At 34.4% G+C, this 21,001-nt stretch overlaps 1 pseudogene; it reads right to left on the reverse strand.

The window, feature by feature from the left end:
- The window catches only part of LOC101257859 (UDP-glycosyltransferase 75C1-like), a 66,291-nt pseudogene that overhangs the window by 25,835 nt on the left and 19,455 nt on the right, over window positions 1-21,001 (reverse strand).

Here is a 21,001-nt window from a genome sequence, read left to right on the forward strand (position 1 = left end):
ATCAACTAGGTCGTGAAACACCTTCATGAACCGTGAAGCAGATGTGGTCCCTGACGGGGTTGCCCTAAGTGAGGAGTTTTATGTAATCTAATTTATTTTAATTTTTTAAGTTTGGGTTGATTTTTAAATAACTTATACATCAAATATAAATAGTTTAAGGTCTTTTAACAAGTCATTAAACCTCATTTTCAAAACCTCAAGTTTTCTCTCTGACCCAAGGAGGAAGAAGGAATTCATTGAGGCTATAGTTACAGATTTTCTACTCCAAATTTTGTGGGTATTCAATAAATAAGGTATGGTGAACCTTTATTCTTGAATAACCTTTCATTCAAGAAGTTCTATCAAAGATTTTCAAAAGGGTTTCTATGATCAAATTTTCAATCTAAGCATGGGTTCCTTGTCAAACGATTTTCTAGGTCATTTTCATGATGAATAAATATTTAATTAATTTTTTAATGATTATTTCCTATGGAATTTATGAAATAACCTATGATCATCCTAATTCTCAAATTAGTCTATAAAGTGGGTCTTGTGATCTTGGTTAGATGTTAATTGAATTGTCAAAACTTGTAATGTATTTTTAATTCAATTTCTATCTATATCAATTGATTATGAATTGTTTATGATTGATATATGATGATAATGGCTTGGAGGATTGGTGAGTTTACCTAATTCCTAGTCTTTGGTAATGTAATAGATGTTGTATGGTATGGTCTACTGATGGTAGCAATGTTTAAATTCTAGTCTATGTATACATGTTGTGATCATGGACAATTGGGAAATAGATTTAAAGTGATTTGATATGATTATTATCATGAATTTGAAGGTTATGTGTGTAAACTTCAATTCTAGTATCATGATTTAGGGTTATTGATAATGTGAATGATGATGTTAGGGTAAAGTATGATCTACATGCTTTGTTATGATGAATGCTATTATAGAATGACCCCCTACCTATATAACCCTATATGAATGTGAGATTGTATGAATGCTAGGAGTCTTCTATTCAAATGTTAAATGTGTTATTGTCTCATATTATGCAATGTGTGTGTGTGGTCCATAGTCCCTAAATTCTCTATATGTGAGTTGTTCATGACTTGAGGATATTGTTTATGTTGTGATCCGTGGAGAATGGTTTCCTCAACAACAAGGTCGTTGCCCTTATATGATCATGCTAACCAATATGTACACACACTACATGTATAACTATGAGTATGATATGTTTATGGTGTTACTTGAAAGGATAATACTCATATGCACCTTTATATATTATGCAGGAAAAGTAAATGATTAGTGAAGTATGAACATGTTTTTTCCAAAGCTGATTATGTGAGTAGTTTTCTTTTATACGTATACACACACATGAATGTATGAATGAATAAGGTTTACGATAATCTACTAAAAGTGAGTCTCTTGAAAAGTGTTACTCAATTGTCCTCTAAACTAGACTAATGTGATATAATTATGTGAAAGGACATTCTCACAGAAAATAGGTTCTACAATTGAAGGACATTCTCATCCTAATAACCATTGAGCTATATGATATATGAGGGAGTAAGGCCCTAAAGCCTACTTTATGAACTAATGCTAACTTAAGGCTTAAAGATGTTTAAAAGGGAGTTTGAGAGTAGCACCGAGTGAACATGAAAAATGAGAGTGGGGTCTTCACGTCTTGTAAGTCCAACTTCCCATAAGAGAACCTTCATGTTTAACAAGTCCGGGTTCCCAACATAGATGTTGTGTCATGAGATGGAAAACTCCACGTCTAACAAGTCAAGGTTTCTAATAGCAATCTCCTTGTTCTATAACTACCTTACCCGAGGTCTTAGCTTAGTGTATACACTAGAATAGCTATTATGTATGAAGGTCCTACCTTGGCAATTAGTACCCTCTCTTTTCGGTGTGCGAGTAAAACACCGGATTTCATGTAGGTCACATGGTCTATGTTGGTTATGGCTATGTTAAAAGTTATGAAATGAACTAAGATAAGAATATGAACTCTAATAATAACTCCATGAGAAGTTTACTTAGTATAGGTAGGACTATGGACCGTATCTATTCATTTCACAAGTGGACTTTAAAAAAAGAATAGGATTGGAGCCTCTTATGAAAAAAAAACTTATGTTTATATATGATTACTATGAATGTATGTTGAAGTGACTTTGCTTATATCAAAACATGAACTATGATTATGTATGTGAATTTCACTTATGACTTCCAAATGGGTTTGCGTAGTATATGTGGAGGAATTGGACTCCATGTGTACATTGTACAAGTGAACTTATGAAGGGTTTGTGAGGGTGATTTACCTATGATATGAAGTAAATGAGTTATGACTAAAGTTGTAGTAAATGAATGAGTTCTTAGATTATGTAATGAAGTATGTTGGTCTTATGTCTAAGGTTAAATGAAGATGTTATGACTTGATGAATATGATATGCCTAGTCTAGGGTGGCTTCTTAGGAACACTTGGTGTAAGTAGAATTATCGGATGATACTTGCACATTGCACTAGTGTGACTTAGGGGTTGTCTTAGGTGATGGTAATTATGTGAAGGTTATGTCTTATGATGTGTTTATGACTTTATGAATATCTGTGGTTGCGTTGATGAAGGCTGTATGAAAGTTCATCTTTGGTGACATTAAGGTGACACATTGTACTAAGTATCACTTAAGGGTTGCTCAAGCAAAGTAGTTAAGAAAAAAGGAAGGTAATGTATGGTGTGTATTGAATATCTCAAAATGTGAAAAATGGATTGTTGTTATGAATGGTTTTCATGTGTATGATGAGGTGTAGTCTATGTTGTGCCTATTGTATAGATGTTCATGAAGTTTTTCTAAAAACACATGATGCATTGTTTCTTACCAAATGTCTCTTTTAAAGCATTATTTGCATGGTTATCGTACTTAGTTCATTCTTGTACTAATATCATTCTTCTTCATCTTTTTACACAAAGTGTAGGTGGTGATGGCTAGAGGATCTTTCCTAAAGTGAAGATCTTGGATAGATATTCCCAAGTTCAAGAGGGTCCTTATGATTTCAAGGATATTCATGTAAAGATGCTATTTAAGTTTATGTAATAGTCTAGATTGTTATTTTATGTTTTTAAGTGTCCTGTCCCCAATCTATTGATGTCAAGTGTAAGATGGCAGAAGATACTTACATCTTAACTATGTTTTGTGACTTTATAAATAAAATGATTTTAGCATTATGTTATTCTATGAAAAGTTTTAAATTTTCCACTACTTTATCTTTATATGATGAAGATACACTAAGGGCTTGTATAAGGCCTCTGAGAGGTTGAATACGTAGTGTGATGTCTAGGGAGTATCTTTGGGTTGTTATAGATTTTTCCGTGTATTTCGTCACTAGATATGTGGGATTTCACTAGTGGGTTGATTTTATCCATACAGAACCTAGAATTCAATCATATTCCTGATTTTCTTAATATTATATGTGCCTAGGATTTATAGAATTTCAGAAGATCATGAAGAAAAAGTTACTTTAATCTTCTTAATTAGATTCTCATGATTTAGTATGGTTTAATATAGATTCTATCAAAAATGCAGAACCCTAGCTATATAGTTAAATACACATGAAAGGTTACATATTTCATATATACATGCCTCATATTTAAATGTTCCATTATTAGTACATTAATTTCGCATTTTCAGTAAGCATGTCAGTATTTTGAGTTATCTAGTATTACAAAAATTCAATCATTAATTGTTAATTACATAATCAATTAAGAGAAGCTTAATACCGAGTGGACTATGTTCAGTCACCCTCAAGTCCCAGAACAATGTGCCTCATAGGTTGTAAGTTTCCTCTATGGGCATCATTTTTGTGAACATTTTTGTGATGCCTTAATACCTCTTGCAGGGTATATTGGGTCCTCCATATTAGGTGTAACATCAGACTCCATATTAAACTCATGTAGTTTTATGTCGGTTATTAGTTGCTCATTTTCAGTCAGAATCGATTGCATTGACCATATTATCAGTTACAGTCAGATTTCAGTCTTAGCATGTTATAAACTTGGTCATTGCATTCAGTTAGCTCATGTTCAGTATTTTCAGTATAGCATCATGCTTACCGTATGTCATTTCCCATTTATATGTTTTGTTCAGTTATGTTATAATTCAGCTTTACTCTTTCCTGCATACTCAGTACATTTCAAGTACTAACGTATACTTTGTGCTACATATTCTCTTGATGTAGGTTTAGGTTCTTAACTTCCAAATCAAGTATAGATCAGTTCCTAATCTTCATCTCAGTAGTAGTAGTGAGTCCTCATTCTCCGAAGACGATCTGATATGCATTTCAATATGTGTAAGAGAATCTTATCTAATCAATTTCCTTTGATTCTATTCTTAGTTTTAGTTTTTAGTAGATTTAGTTGGGGGCATGTACCTATTTTATAGGCTATTTTCAGACATCGTTAGATTCAACTTTAGCAATTGAATTTGACTTTTCAGTTGTTTTTAAACTCTCAGTTTTTACATATTCAGATAATTTATGGGTATTCCCCATTATTTCATTTTTGATGATGATTTAACTTCCGCACAGTATATCCTACATTAGTTTAATTAGTATGCTTATGATATGCCGGCAGGGTTAGCTTAGGGTCACTCATGATCCTAAGTCCTATATCGTGTCCTAAGGTGGCTTCGACATGTGACAAATTTGGTATCTGAGCTTTAGGTGTAAATGTCCTGGGATATCTACAAATCTGCACTTAGTGGAGTCCTTTTCATGGGTGAGAAGTGTACCACAACCGTTGAAAGGGAGATTACAAAGTGTTTTTGGAAAAACATCACTTTCTTACTACTTTTATCGTGCGTGAGGTATGATCCAACTACACATATCTAACTCATCGTTTTGCGCTTAAGATCATGCCTCCTAGTAGATCTTACACAACGAATGCTAATGCATGCAGTGCTAACATAGTTTCTCTAGTCCTAGACCATGATGTTTCGAACACATGGTTTTGGAATGCAATGCAGCTTTTGGCTCAGAGCATACAGGTGTAGGATCCGGCATGACAAACTTGGTATCATAGCATAAACTTCAAGAGTCCTCGGAATCTATGAAGCCATGTTTGTAGACTCCTAGTTATCGATGTGAAGCGTGTCATATTTATAATTAAAGGCTGCAACATTAAGGAAATATCTTCACTTGTTTCATACTGATTTCGTGCAATAGAGTTCATCTCTATATAGTTTCATTCTAACTCATGCTTACGTGTAACCGATTATGAGCTGACCTATAGTCGAGAGATCCTTCATAGGCATTTCTTTCCTCGTGAGGTGAGAGAAGCAAAGATGTGGTTGGTAACATGAGGAGCAAGATGATTTTATTATTTGTTTGATTTCTTCCTCTATTAAATAAGGAAAGTAAGGCAAACATGGTAATAGGTGATATTGGCATAGCAAGGTTGATTATCCATGTGCAACAAATTGGGGAGGACAAGTTAAGATATAGGGAAAAGTTTAAGAATAAGGGGGCTAAGACATAAGGGCATGAATTCGGGCAGAAAAGAGTAGTGGGAACCGGTCTTCTTTTAAACATAAGCAGAATGGACCTTTTTTATTATCTTCTACTGCACGTGACCTAAGGAAAAAAGGTGAGTAAAATAGTCAAAATTTTCAAAACATCAAAGCTAAACCTGCGCATTTGCATGGTAGTAAGTCACGAGAAGGTACTAAGACTCCTAAATGTGATAAGTAGGTAGGAGTCTATCAACTGAGGAATGTTTTGTTATGGATCCATTGGTTGCTTTAAGTGTGGTCAGAGTGCGCACTTCAACCCAGAGTGTCATAAGAATAAGCAGGGTGATGGTAATGGGGGCAATAGATCCCAATCTTCTTCAGTTGCTCCACAAGACAAAGCTGCTTTTAGAGGAGCTACTTCCGGTACTGGCGGAGGAACAAGCTTCTTATATGCCATCAAGAGTCGCCAAGAGCAAGAGCATTTTCCAAACATTTTCACTGGTATGATCCAAGTCATTGACTTTATTTTTTATGCTTTTCTACACATGAGCGAGTTAACCTATTGTGACTCCTTATGTTGCTATGAATTTTTATATTATATCTAAGTAACTTAATGAACCATTCAGTGTTTCTACATCTTTTGTTGAGTCTATTCTAGTAGACAAAGTCTATCAAGATTGTCCATTTTCCATAAATCACAAGGGTACCATAGTTGATTTAATTGAGTTAGACATGGTAGATTTTGATGTCATTTTTGGCATTGATTGGCTTCACTCCTGCTATGCCTCAGGTGATTGTACAACTCGGGTTGTAAATTTTTGGTTTTTCTAATGAGCCAGGATTAGAGTGGAAAAGTAGTTCAATAGTACATAAGGGTCATTTCATTTCATCCCTTTAAGACAAAGAATTTAGTTTCTAAGGGGTATGTTAAACACTTAGTCATGTCCAGTCAGTTCAAGTAGTTAAAGAGTTTCTAGATGTCTTTCCATATGATCTACCAAAGTCCCTCTTGATATAGATAGACTTCGGCATAGATGTTTATCCAAATACTCGTCCTATATCTATTCCTCCATATAGAATGGCACCAGTAGAGTTGAAAGATTTGAAGGATCCGATGAAAGATCTCCTTGATAAGGGTATTATTTGACCAAATGTGTCAGCTAGAGTGCTCCATTCTTACTCATGAGAAAGAATGATGGTTCCCTTAGGATTTTAATAGATTACCACCAATTGAAAGGGGTTACCATAAAAAAAATATCCTCTCTCAAAGATTGATAATATTTATGATCAGCTGCAGGATGCTACTTGCTTCTCTAAGAAAGACCTTAGATAAGGCTACCATCAGTTAAGAGTAAGGGAATGTGATATTCCAAACACATATTTTAGAGCTCATCATGGTCATTTTGAGTTACTGGTCATGTTCTTTGGATTGACCAACGCGTTTGCAGCATTCATCAAACTTATGAATAGAGTTTTCAAACCTTATTTAGTTATGTTTGTTATCATCTTCATTGATAACATACTAATCTATTCAAGGAATGAATATGATCATGCTAGTAATCTCAGAATAGTTCTACCAACTTTAAAACATAGAGAGTTGTATGTCAAGTTCTCTAGGTGTGAGTTTTGTCTTGACTTTGTGGAATTCTTAGGCCACATTGTGTCTAGAGTGGAATTAAAATCGATACTCAGAAAATAGAGGTTGTGCAGAATTGGTCTAGACCAACATCTCCAACTTATATTAGGAGATTGTTAGATTTGGCTTATAAAATGTTCATAGAGAGGTTCTTCATCTATTGCATCCCCTTTGACCAAATTAACTCAGAAGAGAGTGGAATTTCAATGGTTTGAAGCTTTTGAGAAACACTTTCATAAATTGAAAAATAGGTTGACTACTACCCCAATTTTGACCTTACTATAAGGTACTCAAGGTTTTGTGGTGTATTGTGATGCGTCTAGAGTCGTTTTGAGTTGTGAGCTGATGCAGAATGGCATGGTTATAACTTATGCCTCCAAAGAGTTAAAAGTTCATGAAAAGAACTACCCAACCCATGACTTAAAGTTGGTTGTTGTAGATTTGCATCGTGTTCATGTTGATTTATTCCCTTATCACATGAGCCTTCAATATGTGTTTACTCAAAAAGAGCTTAATTTAAGAGATGAGGTGGTTAGAAATACTTAAGGATTATGATATGAGTAATCTTTACCACCTAGGTAAGGCCAATATGTTTCTGATGCCTTAAGCAGGTTGTCTTTGCTTAGTACTGCCTTGTTGATTAACAAAACAGAGATTTAGCGAAAGATGTTCATAGACTTTCACAATTAGGAGCCCAACTAATGGATCCTTAGAAGGATGAGTAGTGGTTATGAATGGGGCTTAACCTTTGTTAGTGTCAGAAGTAAAAGAAAAGCAAGACCTAGACCTAATTTTTCTTGATTTAGAAGGCAAATGTTCATGAGCAAAAAATATCAATTTTTGAAGAAGGTGGAGATGGTGTATTGAGATATCAAGGTAGGTTGTGTGTACAAATGGTGGATGGACTCCAAGAGAGGATAATGGAGGAAGCTCATATTCCAGATATTCCATTCATCCTCATTCCACAAGTATGTATCATAAGTAGAGAGAGGTGTATTGGTTTGATAGTATAAAGAAGGACATTGCAGAATTTGTTACTAAGCATCCAAATTGCCAACAAGTTAAAGTGGAGCAAAAAAGGCCTGGTGGGATCGCCCATTATATAGAACTCCCTGAATGGAAGTGGGAGATTATTAATATGTATTTCATCCCAAATTTACCAACGTCTAGCAGGTAGCATGATTCTATTTAGGTTATTGTGGATCGTATGACAAAATCAACCCTCTTTTTATTGGTAAAGACTACCCATTTGGTAGAAGATTATGTTAAGTTGTATCTTCAAGAGATGGTAAATCTTCATTGGGTTCTGGTCTCCATTGTTTTAAATACATGTGCACAATCTACTGCACAGTTCTGGAATCTTTCCAGAAAGGCTTGCGTTCAAAGGTAAATTTAAGTGTTGCTTTTCATCCTCAAACAGATAGGACAGCAGAGCACACTATTCAGACCTTAGGAGAAAGGAGTTAGAGTTTGAAGTAGATGAATGAGTGTATCTAAAGGTTTGACCCATGAAGGGTGTTACGAGATTTGGCAAAAAGGGGAAACTTAGTCCTTGGTGTACTCTCCCTTATTGAATATCTAAGAGGGTTGGTAAGGTATCTTATGAGTTAGAGTTACCACAAGAGTTAGCATTGTTACATCCAGTATTTCACATCTCCATGTTTAAGTAGTGCATAGGTGATTTTTCACTGATCATACTAACTAAAGATATTGGGAACAAGGATAGCTTATCGTATGGAAAGATTCCGATTCAGATTTTAGATAACCAAGTCCACAAGTTGTGGGGAAAAAAGGTAGCAACAGTTAAAGTCCTTTGGAGGAATTAATTTTATAAGAATCTACTTATGAAGTTGAGGAGGATATGAATAAGAGATAACCATATCTCTTCAAATCCGGAGAAGTTCCCAATTAAGGTCCTAATCCTTTTCTTGGCATTTTATTTATAGGTTAGCATGTTGTTATTGCATTTGCTTGTTGGGGATTTGAACTAAGTGTTTGATGCTAAACCCTTAGCCAAGTAAGAGTAATTTCATTTGAGGAAGAATGTTACCAAGGGGGATATATTGTAACATCTCACGATTTGAATTAACTAGGAAGAAACTAAGACTTGAAAGTAACCAATTATGTAAAGAATGAAGATTTGGAAATTTTGTTATGTTAGGAAAAATTGAGGTTTGGTCGACTTCAAATGGAAATAAATCCTAGGTAAGTATTAGTTTGGTGTACTTCTAGATATGGTAGGAAATCTCTTCAATGATCGTTCCAATTTCTGTGATTATGCGCGACTTCGAGTTCTTATGAGTGAGTTGAAAAGGTATTGGAATAAAGAAAGTATAATGAAGATTTTGAAAGGGTAGGTCTTTTCCTTGACAAATTTTTTTATTTTTTTGGTAATTAAGTTAGGGTCTAATGAGATTTAGATTATTTATTGTTTTACAAAATACGCTAGGGTTAAGAGAAAATAGAAAAGAAGATGAGAAAAGAGAACAGAAGAAAGAGTCATCAAGATCGTCGAGTTTAGTTTATGGATTTCGTCACAGGGTGATCCCTACGAGATATGTGAGATAACGTAGCATAAGGTAAGTTCGCCCACGTTCCAATCATGATTAAATTTCAGCAGAGTTCATTAGATCCGAAAGTAAATTTCTTGAATTTTTTATGAAGTTCGTCTTAATCCTTGTGGGTTGTGTTGTTGACGTTTTATTGAGATATGATTCAGTTTTTGGGTGTAAATTTGAGTTGAATCTAACATATATATATATATATATATATATATATATATATATATATATATATATATATATATATATATATATATATATATATATATGCTGGGGCGCCGCACCTCCCAGGGCGCCCAAACATGGGGTCTGAACTTTGGGTTCTGTGCTCCGCTCCAGCTAGAGCTTCCAAACCTATCTCTGATCTTTACCCTCTGGCGCTCTACGCCTCTCAGATTGCAGGGGACGCTAGTTCACCTCATTCTTCCGCCACCTTTCTGTACTAATTCCTTATTGATGTACCTCAGTTTTCCAGTTGATTCCAACACTCTAAGGCACATCTAAGCATCATCAAATCATCAATAAACATGAGATCATGAACCTTGAATTCATAATCAAATTCAAGGAAAGATAAAATCAAAGTCAAGAGAAGTAAGAGTAAAGTCTAGAAGTTAAGAAGTAAGTCAAAGAGAAATGTATAAAGTTTTCAAAAGTCATTCTCAAATGTTTTAACTTTGTTTGAAGTCTTAAATTTGAAGTTGAGTAAGAGTAAAGAGTAAAGTTTTAATTGATTTCTTCAAAGAATTATATGGAGATATTTATACCCAACGAGTTTAAAATGTTCTCACATTTACACAAGAAAGGAAACCTTGATTCCCGGAAAGCCTTTGAGCTAGTTTTTCAGAAAAGAGTAATTGCTTTTTAAATGAAGCAAGAGAGAAACTATGATTTCTAAAATATCCTTTGAAGTAAGTTTTTGATAAATAATCTCAAATCGCAGAAATAAGTATGTTTTTAAATATAAGAGCTAGTAACATTGGGGAGTAGTATAGAATATCGATATAGGGAAGAGTTCAGACAACTAAGAGCCCCCATAAACCATGTAGACATTATGGGTATAAAAGGGGCATAATTTTTAGATGATTCCTTGAGTGATTTTTAGAATATACTAGTGGATCTACTTAGAAGTTCAGGTTCTGAAACCCGGCAAGGTTTAGGACGTCCCTGGCAGCGTGAGACAAAACATTGTATCATCGTGATAACTCTTAAGTGATAGTTTCAGTTGAAGAAATACCCACAAAAGTAATTGTAATTTTTTTACACACAGTTTATAGTATTTTTATACATTTTAAAGTTATAGTGTATCTTTGTACACACACAGATTTGACATCATATTTTAAATAGTTTTTCTTTATATTGCACTTGTTTTAAACTGCTTTATATTGAAATGAGTTCAGTTGAGCGAGGTAACTTTTATGATTCTTTTCAAGCCTATATTTTGTTTAGCATTAAAAATCGCATACTCATACATTCAATGTACTAATATCAGTATTCCTGCATCATCCTATGATATAGACACAGGTACCTAGGATCATAATGCAACACCTTGTTGATCCAGTTGAGCACTCCAAAGTCTGTTGGTGAGCCTCTTTGCATTCTAGAAAACTCCCTTATATTGCTTTTAGTTATTTTATTAGTTCATTAGACGAGGGGGTTTTCCTGACATCCATATCAGTTGTTTTTGAGGCATCATAGAGAATCACATGTTAGTTATTTAGTCTTTTCATTGTCATTATCTTATGTTAAGACTTGAGTTTGCCTTAATGAAAAAGTTGAATGTTCCTTAATAACATTCTAGTTTATTTCATAGATTTATAGTTATTTAAGTGTTTGCTAAGTAAGTAACTCAGGTCAAAGGTTCGATTGGAGACATCAATGGTTATCTAGTGTCAATCTCGCCTAGGATGTAGGCTCATGGTGTGACACGCACATCCTTGAAAGTGACAGACCAGTGCTTGCCTTTTGTGATTTGAAATACTTCATTTACCAAGGTATAAATCTGCTCAATTGATATATTTGAATCAAGTATCAATCAATATAGAAGTATCACTAAATTAATTAATCCGGAAAAAATAGGTTATTTTGTCCTTTTGCACGACTCCTATTAATAATTTCATAATCAATCCATAATTTGAAAAACCAAACAGTGGTAGGTAACTTGTTTCTTCGCACTTATTTATTGCCTTCCCACATGATACATCGTTGATGTTTTTAATCCATTACTTTTAAATTACAGGAATGGCAAGATGAAGGAACAAAAGACTAACGTAAATTTAATGCCCAGAAGACTAATGCAAACAGCTCACTAAGTGAAAAATACTAATATATTAAACAGTTCACTTGTCATTGAATAGTTACTTTCCTTTGAAAAAATCATGGTGTACTCAAATTATATGTTTAAAATATAACCATTTTATTTTCTAATTTACGTATAGGAAATGTACTATAAGTTCAATGACATGGTTTCAGGCATTAACAATAACATGGATCCACGTATTTTGCTTACAAATCTGCCACAGGCAGGTTACTGTTATAAAAAGTAAGGCAATGTGTACCGATTCTAAGACTGAAGATATTGATTATGAGAAATGGTAAGCTACACAAATGACTATAAAAAATATTAATTACTCCACCAAATAAATGAATATAATAATTAAATATTGAAATGACTTTAACATATAGCTACAAAATAAATTAAGTCATGTTGATTAAATTTTTAAATGTGTGTAAGATACCAATTAAAGAATGATGTCACTGCAAAGGATCAATTTCTAAGGATTACAATGTTTGATTTGACACAATACTATTTTGGTTGTGATGTAAAAGACTATGTTCAGTATATATATAAAAAGGTAAATCACTTACTCTATAATAAATCAACTCATATAAATAATATTATCCTTTTATATTAAAATACTAATATATAAGGGTTTCCTATTCCATAGAAAGAAGAATTTGAATACTATCACAAGTTTGTATTGAGTAAGGGGAAAGAATTCAGTATCCTTGTGAAGATGGACCGTAACTTTTCAAATGTGGAGATAAACATAAATGTGATAGCTATGGGGATACATGAGGTTCCAAAGAGATCTGCAAAAGATGAAACGAAGATCGAAGCCACAAATAAAAACAAAGAAGTCAAAGAATAAAGAAACTTACAGAAAATGAAAAGATAAAAGGGATAGCTACAGAGACACCTCATGTTGAAAAGATAAAAGGGATAGCTACAGAGACACCTCATGTTGAAAAGATATTGTAGATGTGACACAATACTATTTTTGTTGTGATGTAATAGACATGTAAGAACTTAGATAATGATGTCAAATTATACATACATGAATAGTTTGTATGGGGTGCACAGATTTGCACATGGACATACATAATCATTACATGCTTTGGCTAAATGTATAAAGTATTCTTCCTCTTATGGAGAAAAGGGAATTGTAAAGCGCATTGCGGAAGGTGAAAACTTTTTTGTTAACAAGGCAAACAATAGCACATTTACAAGATAAACATCCACATTTGAAGAAGCAACCTAAAATAAATTGGATATTTAGAGCATTATCTGAAGAGTGTGAAGGTGGAGGTACATTGGGAAAAAAACATATTATACATAAATTGAACATTCAATGATTTTATGAATATGAACTATTAACATCTTTATCCCACCATATTTATATATGTAGGATTTGTTGTTTAGAACTTAATTTTATCATATATTCATGTTCTAAAAATCGTCTTACACTATATTTATTGTGCTGCAAAAGATTTGAACGTGAACCTCCACCATTTTGTTGTGCAAGAAGATATATGAAATTAGCAATCACAGAAGATTCAATACAACTATATGAAATGTTTGCTGCTTCTACTGCAGACGCTATAGACTTTCGCATAAATATTCATGAATATAATAGTATTTTTGCTTTTACATCTTTTGGTGTCAACTTGGAAAAGGAAATAATATTTCCAAGAAAATGAGTGTACACTTTTTCTTGACAAGGACAAATTTCATACGATTTACCATCATTGATATCATGTTATAACATTCCATGTTATTTATAACTATACTTCTTTAATATAGAAAATGAGTTGACCAACAGGATGTCAAAGGTGAAAGAAGGAATATTGTTAGACAAAATTGCAGAAAAAAACAAACAACTAATGGAGAGAAATCCATATGCGCAAATGCTTAACCAACTAAAATACCAATCAAGTTTCCAAAATTTTAAATATCACATTGTTGAAATGCCTCTTTGGATCAACTAGTAGAACAAACCATCAGTAAATAAAATTACGAAAAATTGGATAGATGGAAACAATCCAAATATACCTTTTAAGCACGAAATATTGTTCACAAGCATTCAGGGTACAAACAGTCAAACACTGTTTCTGTTGTTATGACCCTCTTCAATATCATTTTCTCTTGTCATGAGACCGTAAAGTCAGATGCCATCAAAAAATAAGAAAACAGCACAAAAGACAACCTCACACAAGAAGGGGTCACTCCCCAACTCTAACCTTTGACATTCATATCAAAGGTTAGAGTTGGGGAGTGACCCCTCTTGTGTGAGGTTGTCTTTTGTGTTGTTTTATTATTTCTTGATGACATCTGCCTTTACGGTCTCGTGACAAGAGCAAATGATATTGAAGAGGGTCATAACAACAGAAATAGTGTTTGACTGTTTGTACCCTGAATGCTTGTGAACAATTATTTCTTTCTTAAAAGGTATATTTGGATTGTTTCCATCTATCCAATTTTTCGAAACTTTATTTACTCATGGTTTGTTGTACACTAGTTGATCCAAAGAGGCATTTCAGCAATGTGATATTGGAAATTTTGGAAACTTGATTGGTTTTTTAGTTGGTTAAGAATTTGCGCATATGCATTTCTCTCCATTAGTTGTTTGTTTTTTTCTGCAATTTTTTCTAACAATATTCCTTCTTTCACCTTTGACATCCTTTTGGTCAACTTGTTTTCAATATTAAAGAAGTATAGTTATAAATAACATGGAATGTTATAACTTAATATCAATGATGGTAAATTGTATTAAATTTGACCTTGTCAAGAAAAAGTGTACACTCCTTTTCTTGCAAATATTATTTCCTTTTCCAAGTTGACACCAAAAGATAAAAAAACAAAAATACTATTATATGCATGAATGTTTACGCGAAAGTCTATAGCGTCTGCAGTAGAAGTCGCAAACATTTCATATAGTTGTATTGAATCTTCTGTGATTGCTAATTTCATATATCTTCTTGCACAACAACATGGTGGAGGTTCATGTTCAAATCTTTTGCATCACAATAAATATAGTGTAAGACATTTTTTGTCACATGAAAATATTATAAAATATAAGTTCTAAACAACAAATCCTACATATATAAATATGGTGGGAGAAATATGTTAAAAGTTCATATTCATAAAAGCATTGAATGTTCAAGTTATGTATAATATGTTTTTTTCCCGATGTAACTCCACCTTCACACTCTAGAGATAAAGCTCTAAGTATCCAATTTATTATAGGTTGCTTCTTCAAATGTGGTTGTTCATCTTGTAAATGTTCTATTGTTTGCCTTGTTAACAAAAAAATTTCCACCTTCCGCAATGCGCTTTACAATTCCCTTTTCTCTATAAGAGGAAGAATGCTTTATACATTTAGCCAAAGCATGTAATGATTATGTATGTCCATGTGCAAATCTGTGCACCCCATACAAAATATTCATGTATATAGAATTTGACATGATTATCTTAGTTCATACATGTCTTTTACATCACAACCAAAATAGTATTGTGTCACACCTGCAATATCTTTTCAACATGAGGTGTCTCTGTAGCTATCCCTTTTATCTTTTCATTTTCTCTAAGTTTACTTATTCTTCGGCTTCTTTTTTTTTTATTTGTGGTTTCGACCTTCACTTCATCTTTTGCAAAACTCTTTGGAACCTCATGTATCCCCATAGCTATCACATTTATGTTTATCTCCACAATTGAAAAGTTACGGTCAATTTTCACAAGGTGCTGAATTATTTACCCTTACTCAATACCAACTTGTGATAGTATTCAAATTCTTCTTTTTATGGAATATGAAACCCTTATATATTAGTATTTTAGTAAAAAAGGATAATATTATTTATCTGCATTTATTTATTATAGTTTAAGTGATTTACCTTTTTATATATATAGCTAACATAGTCTTTTACATCACAACAAAAATAGTACTGTGTCACATCAAACATTGTAATCCTTAGAAATTGATTCTCAGCAGTGACATCATCAATGGGGTTTCTTTGGGAGAGAGAAAGAAGGGACAGTGAAGAGGATTTGGGTTTGTGAATTATGAAATCTTAGGTTAGTCTCATTAGGTTAGAGGATTTATATATGTGGTTAAGTAACTTAATTTTAACTCCCTAACCTCTAATAACCTCCTAAATAAGAGTAATTAAATGAATTAAGTTAAAAGCTGCAGCAAAAATATTGGTCTCACACACGAAACCACGTCGACGCCCCGTTTGTCAGTCGACAGGAAAAGGACCAACCGTCCAGGTTGTCTGTCATTGAGTTTAGAGACTATGAAAATCGTGAACTTGGAAAAATATTCCAAGTGTCCATCGACTGAGGCAATCGAAACCCATTTGATTGACACAGGAATCGTAGATTGGACTCGTTGGTGCACATTGCCTTTTGGCAGCTTCTTTCCAAATCGCAAGGGTCCTCTTCAAGGGATCTTGGTTGATCCTTGAGGAGTCGAGCCCGGAAATTTTTACTATGAAATAATCCTAATGTGTTTTAGACACCTTTCCACAAATTTTTATCATTTTTCAACTCCGAAAAGCTAGTCAAATAGACTTAGGCACGCTAGTACCACATTGAACTTGTTTTCTGACATCATGGACGTTCTTTGAAGTTTTAGTTTTTAGACTTCCTAAATGACTTATATTCATTAAAATAGACCTTCATACAGTGTATAAACCTCTTTACACTCATGTTAGGCTCTAGAACACATCGTAGGCTATCGAAATGTTACATTATCCCCCCTGCCTTACGATCATTCGTCCCCGAATGACACTAAGGTCTTTTGAAGGAAGGAATAGACTCAACACTAGCAGCCCAACCAACAAAAATGCATAACAACATCAATAATATCATTTACACAAGGAAATTCAAAACTTCAATGACCACACATAAGGCTCAAAATCACATTATGAGGAACATCCTTCTCCCAACAACAAGAGCTCAACATATCAAATATGAGTCAATTATGCCAAATCTTAACTTATTAACATGTTATATATCATTTCATAAATACTCACAATATCAAAATTCACAACATAACTCAAAATAAGCCAAAGAGCCAAATTGACAATTTTCAAGTTGAATAGGAACATTTCACAATAACTTCACTGTAATGACACCAAAAATGCTCATTTTGCAAAACTTCAGCAAAAATCAAACAACTTAAATTTTTAGTCATTATTTGCATTAATAACAGGAATAACTAACCTTAGTTATCAAATAGATGAGGGTAATGGGACATCATGTCGGCATCGATCTCCAACTTCGCACCCTCAACTAGGTGATTCTACCATAACACCTTTACAGAAGCTACTTCTTTGTTCCTTAACTTCTTCACTTGCCTATCAAGGATTTCAACTGGAACCACCTCATAAGAGAGGTTATCCTTCACACTAAGACCCTCAATAGGAATAATGGACTCGGAATCGCTGATACACTTCTTAAGCTTAGAAACATGGAAAACCTGTTGAACCAAAGGCAAATTCACTTGAGAGTTTCAATTCATAGGTAACCTTACCAGCCATTAGTAAAATTTCATAGGGACCCACATAATGAGGGCTCAACTTCCCTCTCTTGCAAAATCTAACCACCCCTTTCATAGGAGAAATTTTTAAGTACACCTTATCACCTTCTTTCAAGCTCTAATTCCCTTCTCCTATGATCGGTAAAAGACTTTTCCTTAGTATAGGATGTTTGCAACCGGTTCCTTATGATATGAACATTCTCCAAAGTCTTATAAATCAAATTGAAAACCAAAAGTGAAGACTCACCCACTTCAAACCATCCAATTGGAGATCTACATGTCCTACCATACAAGACTTCATAAGGAGCCATATATATAGATGAATGGTAGCTATTGTTGTAAGAAGACTCCACCAAAGGAAAATGCTTATACAAATTTCCCTTGAAATCAATGATACAAAATCTAAGCATAACCTCAAGGGTTTGAATAGTAAACTCCACTTGACCATCCGTTTGGGGATGAAAAGTAGTGCTTAACTTCACCTTGGTACCCAAAACGTATTGGAATGACCTCAAAAACCTAGATGTGAATTGTGCAACCTTCTGATATGATGGATAATAGAATACCATGGCGATATACAATCTCATCTATGAAGATCCTTGCATAATCCTCCGCCGAATAAGTAGACTTGACGGGAATAAAATGAGCGGATTTGGTCAACCTATCTACAATCACCCATATAGAGTCATATTGCTTTTGTGCCCGAGGCAAACCTACCACAAAATCCATATTGATGTCTTCCCACTTCCATGCAGGAGTTTTGATTTCTTGAAGTAGACCACCCGACTTTTGGTGTTCAACTTTCACTTGTTAGCAATTTGGACACTTAGCAACAAATTCTACTATGTCCTTTTTCAAACCTTCCCATCAAAACACTTTCCTATAGTCATGATACATCTTTGTAAAACCGGGATCAATGGAGTAACGGGACCCATGATCTTCCTCAAAAATCCGATTCCTCAAACCATCCACATTAGGAACGCACAACCTTCTTTGATACCTCAAGACATCATCCCCACTAAGGAGAATGACTCATTAAGCTTGCTAAGAATTGATTCCTTCAACTCCATCAATGTTTGATCTAGGTGTTGTTTGGACTTCACCTCAACCACCATTGATGACTCGGAGTTATGATAGACCATAAAACCACCATTCAAAGAATCTCCCAACCTAACACCCAATCTTGCCAACCTATGAACACCTTTCACTAGGTCTTTCTTGGCTTCCTGTACATGAGATAAACTACCCATGGCCATACGACTTAGAGCATCTGCAACCACATTGGCCTTGCCGGGGTGATAGAGAATACTTATGTCGTAATCATTCAACAATTTCAACCACCTTATTTGTCGAAGATTCAACTCCTTTTGAGTAAACACATATTGTAGACTCTTGTGGTCGATATACACATCATCATGAACACCAAACAAGTAATGTCTCCATTTTTTCAAGGCAAATACTACAGCCTCTAACTCAAGATCATGAGTTGGATAGTTTATCTCATTCACCTTAAGTTGTCTAGAGTCATAGGCTACTACTTTCCCATGTTGCATAGAACACACCCCAAACCCACTCGGGATGCATCACAATATACAACAAAATACTTGGTACCCTTCAGTAAAGTCAACACTGGAGAGGAAGTGAGCCTATCCTTCAAGATTTGGAAGCTTCCCTCCCATGCCCTCCAACATTCAAATTTCTTACTCTTCAGGGTCAAAGTAGTCAAGGGAGATGCAATGGACGCAAAATCAATGACAAACCTCCGATAATAACCCGCTGGACCCAAGAAACTCCTAATGTCAGTTGGAGTCAATAGTCTAGGCCAATTCTAGGCCGCCTCAGTTTTTCTTCGATCAACCTCAACTCCCTCACTAGAGATGATATGATCAAGAAATGTCACCAACCTCAACCAAACCTCACATTTCTATACTCGGCAAATAATTGGTTCTCTTTAAGCACTTGTAACACCACCCTCAAATGGTCTATATGATCACCCTCATTTTTCAAATATACCAAGATGTCTTCAATGAAGACAATGATAAATTAATCTATGTAACTTCAAAACACCCTATTCATGAGATCCATAAATGTTGTCGGGGCATTAGTGAGACCAAAGAACATTACTAAGAACTCATAGTGACCATATCTAGTCTGAAATGCCGTTTTTTGATATATCCTCACCTCTCACATAAGTTGGTGATATCCCGATCTCAAGTCAATCTTAGAAAAATAGCTTGCCCCATGAAGTTGATCGAACAAGTCATCAATCCGAGGGAGAGGATACTTATTATTAATAGTGACTTTATTCAGTTCGCAATAATCAATGCACATTCTAAGTGAACCATTCTTCTTCTTCACAAATAAAGCCGGAGCACCCCATGGAGAAATACTAGGTCTTATGAAGCCTTTGTCTAGAAAATATTTAAGTTGATCCTTCAAATATTTCAATTCGGCTGGAGCCTTCCGATAAGGAGGAATTGAAATGGAATTTGTATCCAATAACAAGTCCATACCAAAATCAAATTCCCGTTCAGGTGGAATACCGGGAAGATCATTAGGAAAAACCTCTAGAAATTCCCTCACTACGGGGACCGACATAATGTGAGGAATTTCAGGGTCTAAATCTTGAGTGTTAATATGGTATAAACATCCTTTAGAGATCATCTTATAAGATTTCAATCAAGAAATGATACGACCTCTATGAATACAATTTCCCCCTTCCACTCTAAAACGGGCTCATTTGGAAAGTTAAACTTCACCACCCATGTTCTACAATCAATTGAGGCAAAGCAAGAATGCAACCAATTCATACCCAATATGACATCAAAATCAAACTTATCAAGTTCTACTAGTTCAACATAAGTAACTTTATTGGGCAACATGATAGGAAAATTTCTATATACCGTCTTTGCAACAACCATCTCACCCACCGGGTAAGTAACTATGAAAGGTTCATTTAAAATATCAGGTAAAATCTCAAACTTCTTAGATATCAAAGGAGTAACAAAAGATAATGTAGAGCTCGAGTCAAGTAATGCATATATATAAATAGAGAAAACTTTCAACATACAGGTCACCACATCGGGAGAAGTCTCTCGCTCACCCCTTCTATGAAGTGCATAGAAGTGATTCTTCTTTGGAGAATCATTAAAACTACTTGCTTGAGTTTGACCACTACCCTTATCTTGACCCTTCACATTTGCACAATCTCGAACCTTTTCCCTCTTTTTCCACAACCAAAATAAATATCCATTCCCTTAGACAATCACCATAATGCTTCTTGACACACTTTTCACAAGTTGGCTTTTTAGTTGGTGAGCTAGTATCCCTTCCCTTCCTAGGCTTTGGGTTAGACACACTATCATCCCTAGCCTTAGAGAATTTGGAAGGAACTTGGTTAAAAACCCTTTTCTTTAACGTAGGCTTGTTTTGGATATAAGGTTTACCCTTAGAAGAACGACCATCAAAAGATCTTGCCCTCTTGGCATCTCGACT

This window comes from Solanum lycopersicum, chromosome 5 (assembly GCF_036512215.1).
Source record: "Solanum lycopersicum chromosome 5, SLM_r2.1".
NCBI lineage: Eukaryota > Viridiplantae > Streptophyta > Magnoliopsida > Solanales > Solanaceae > Solanum > Solanum lycopersicum.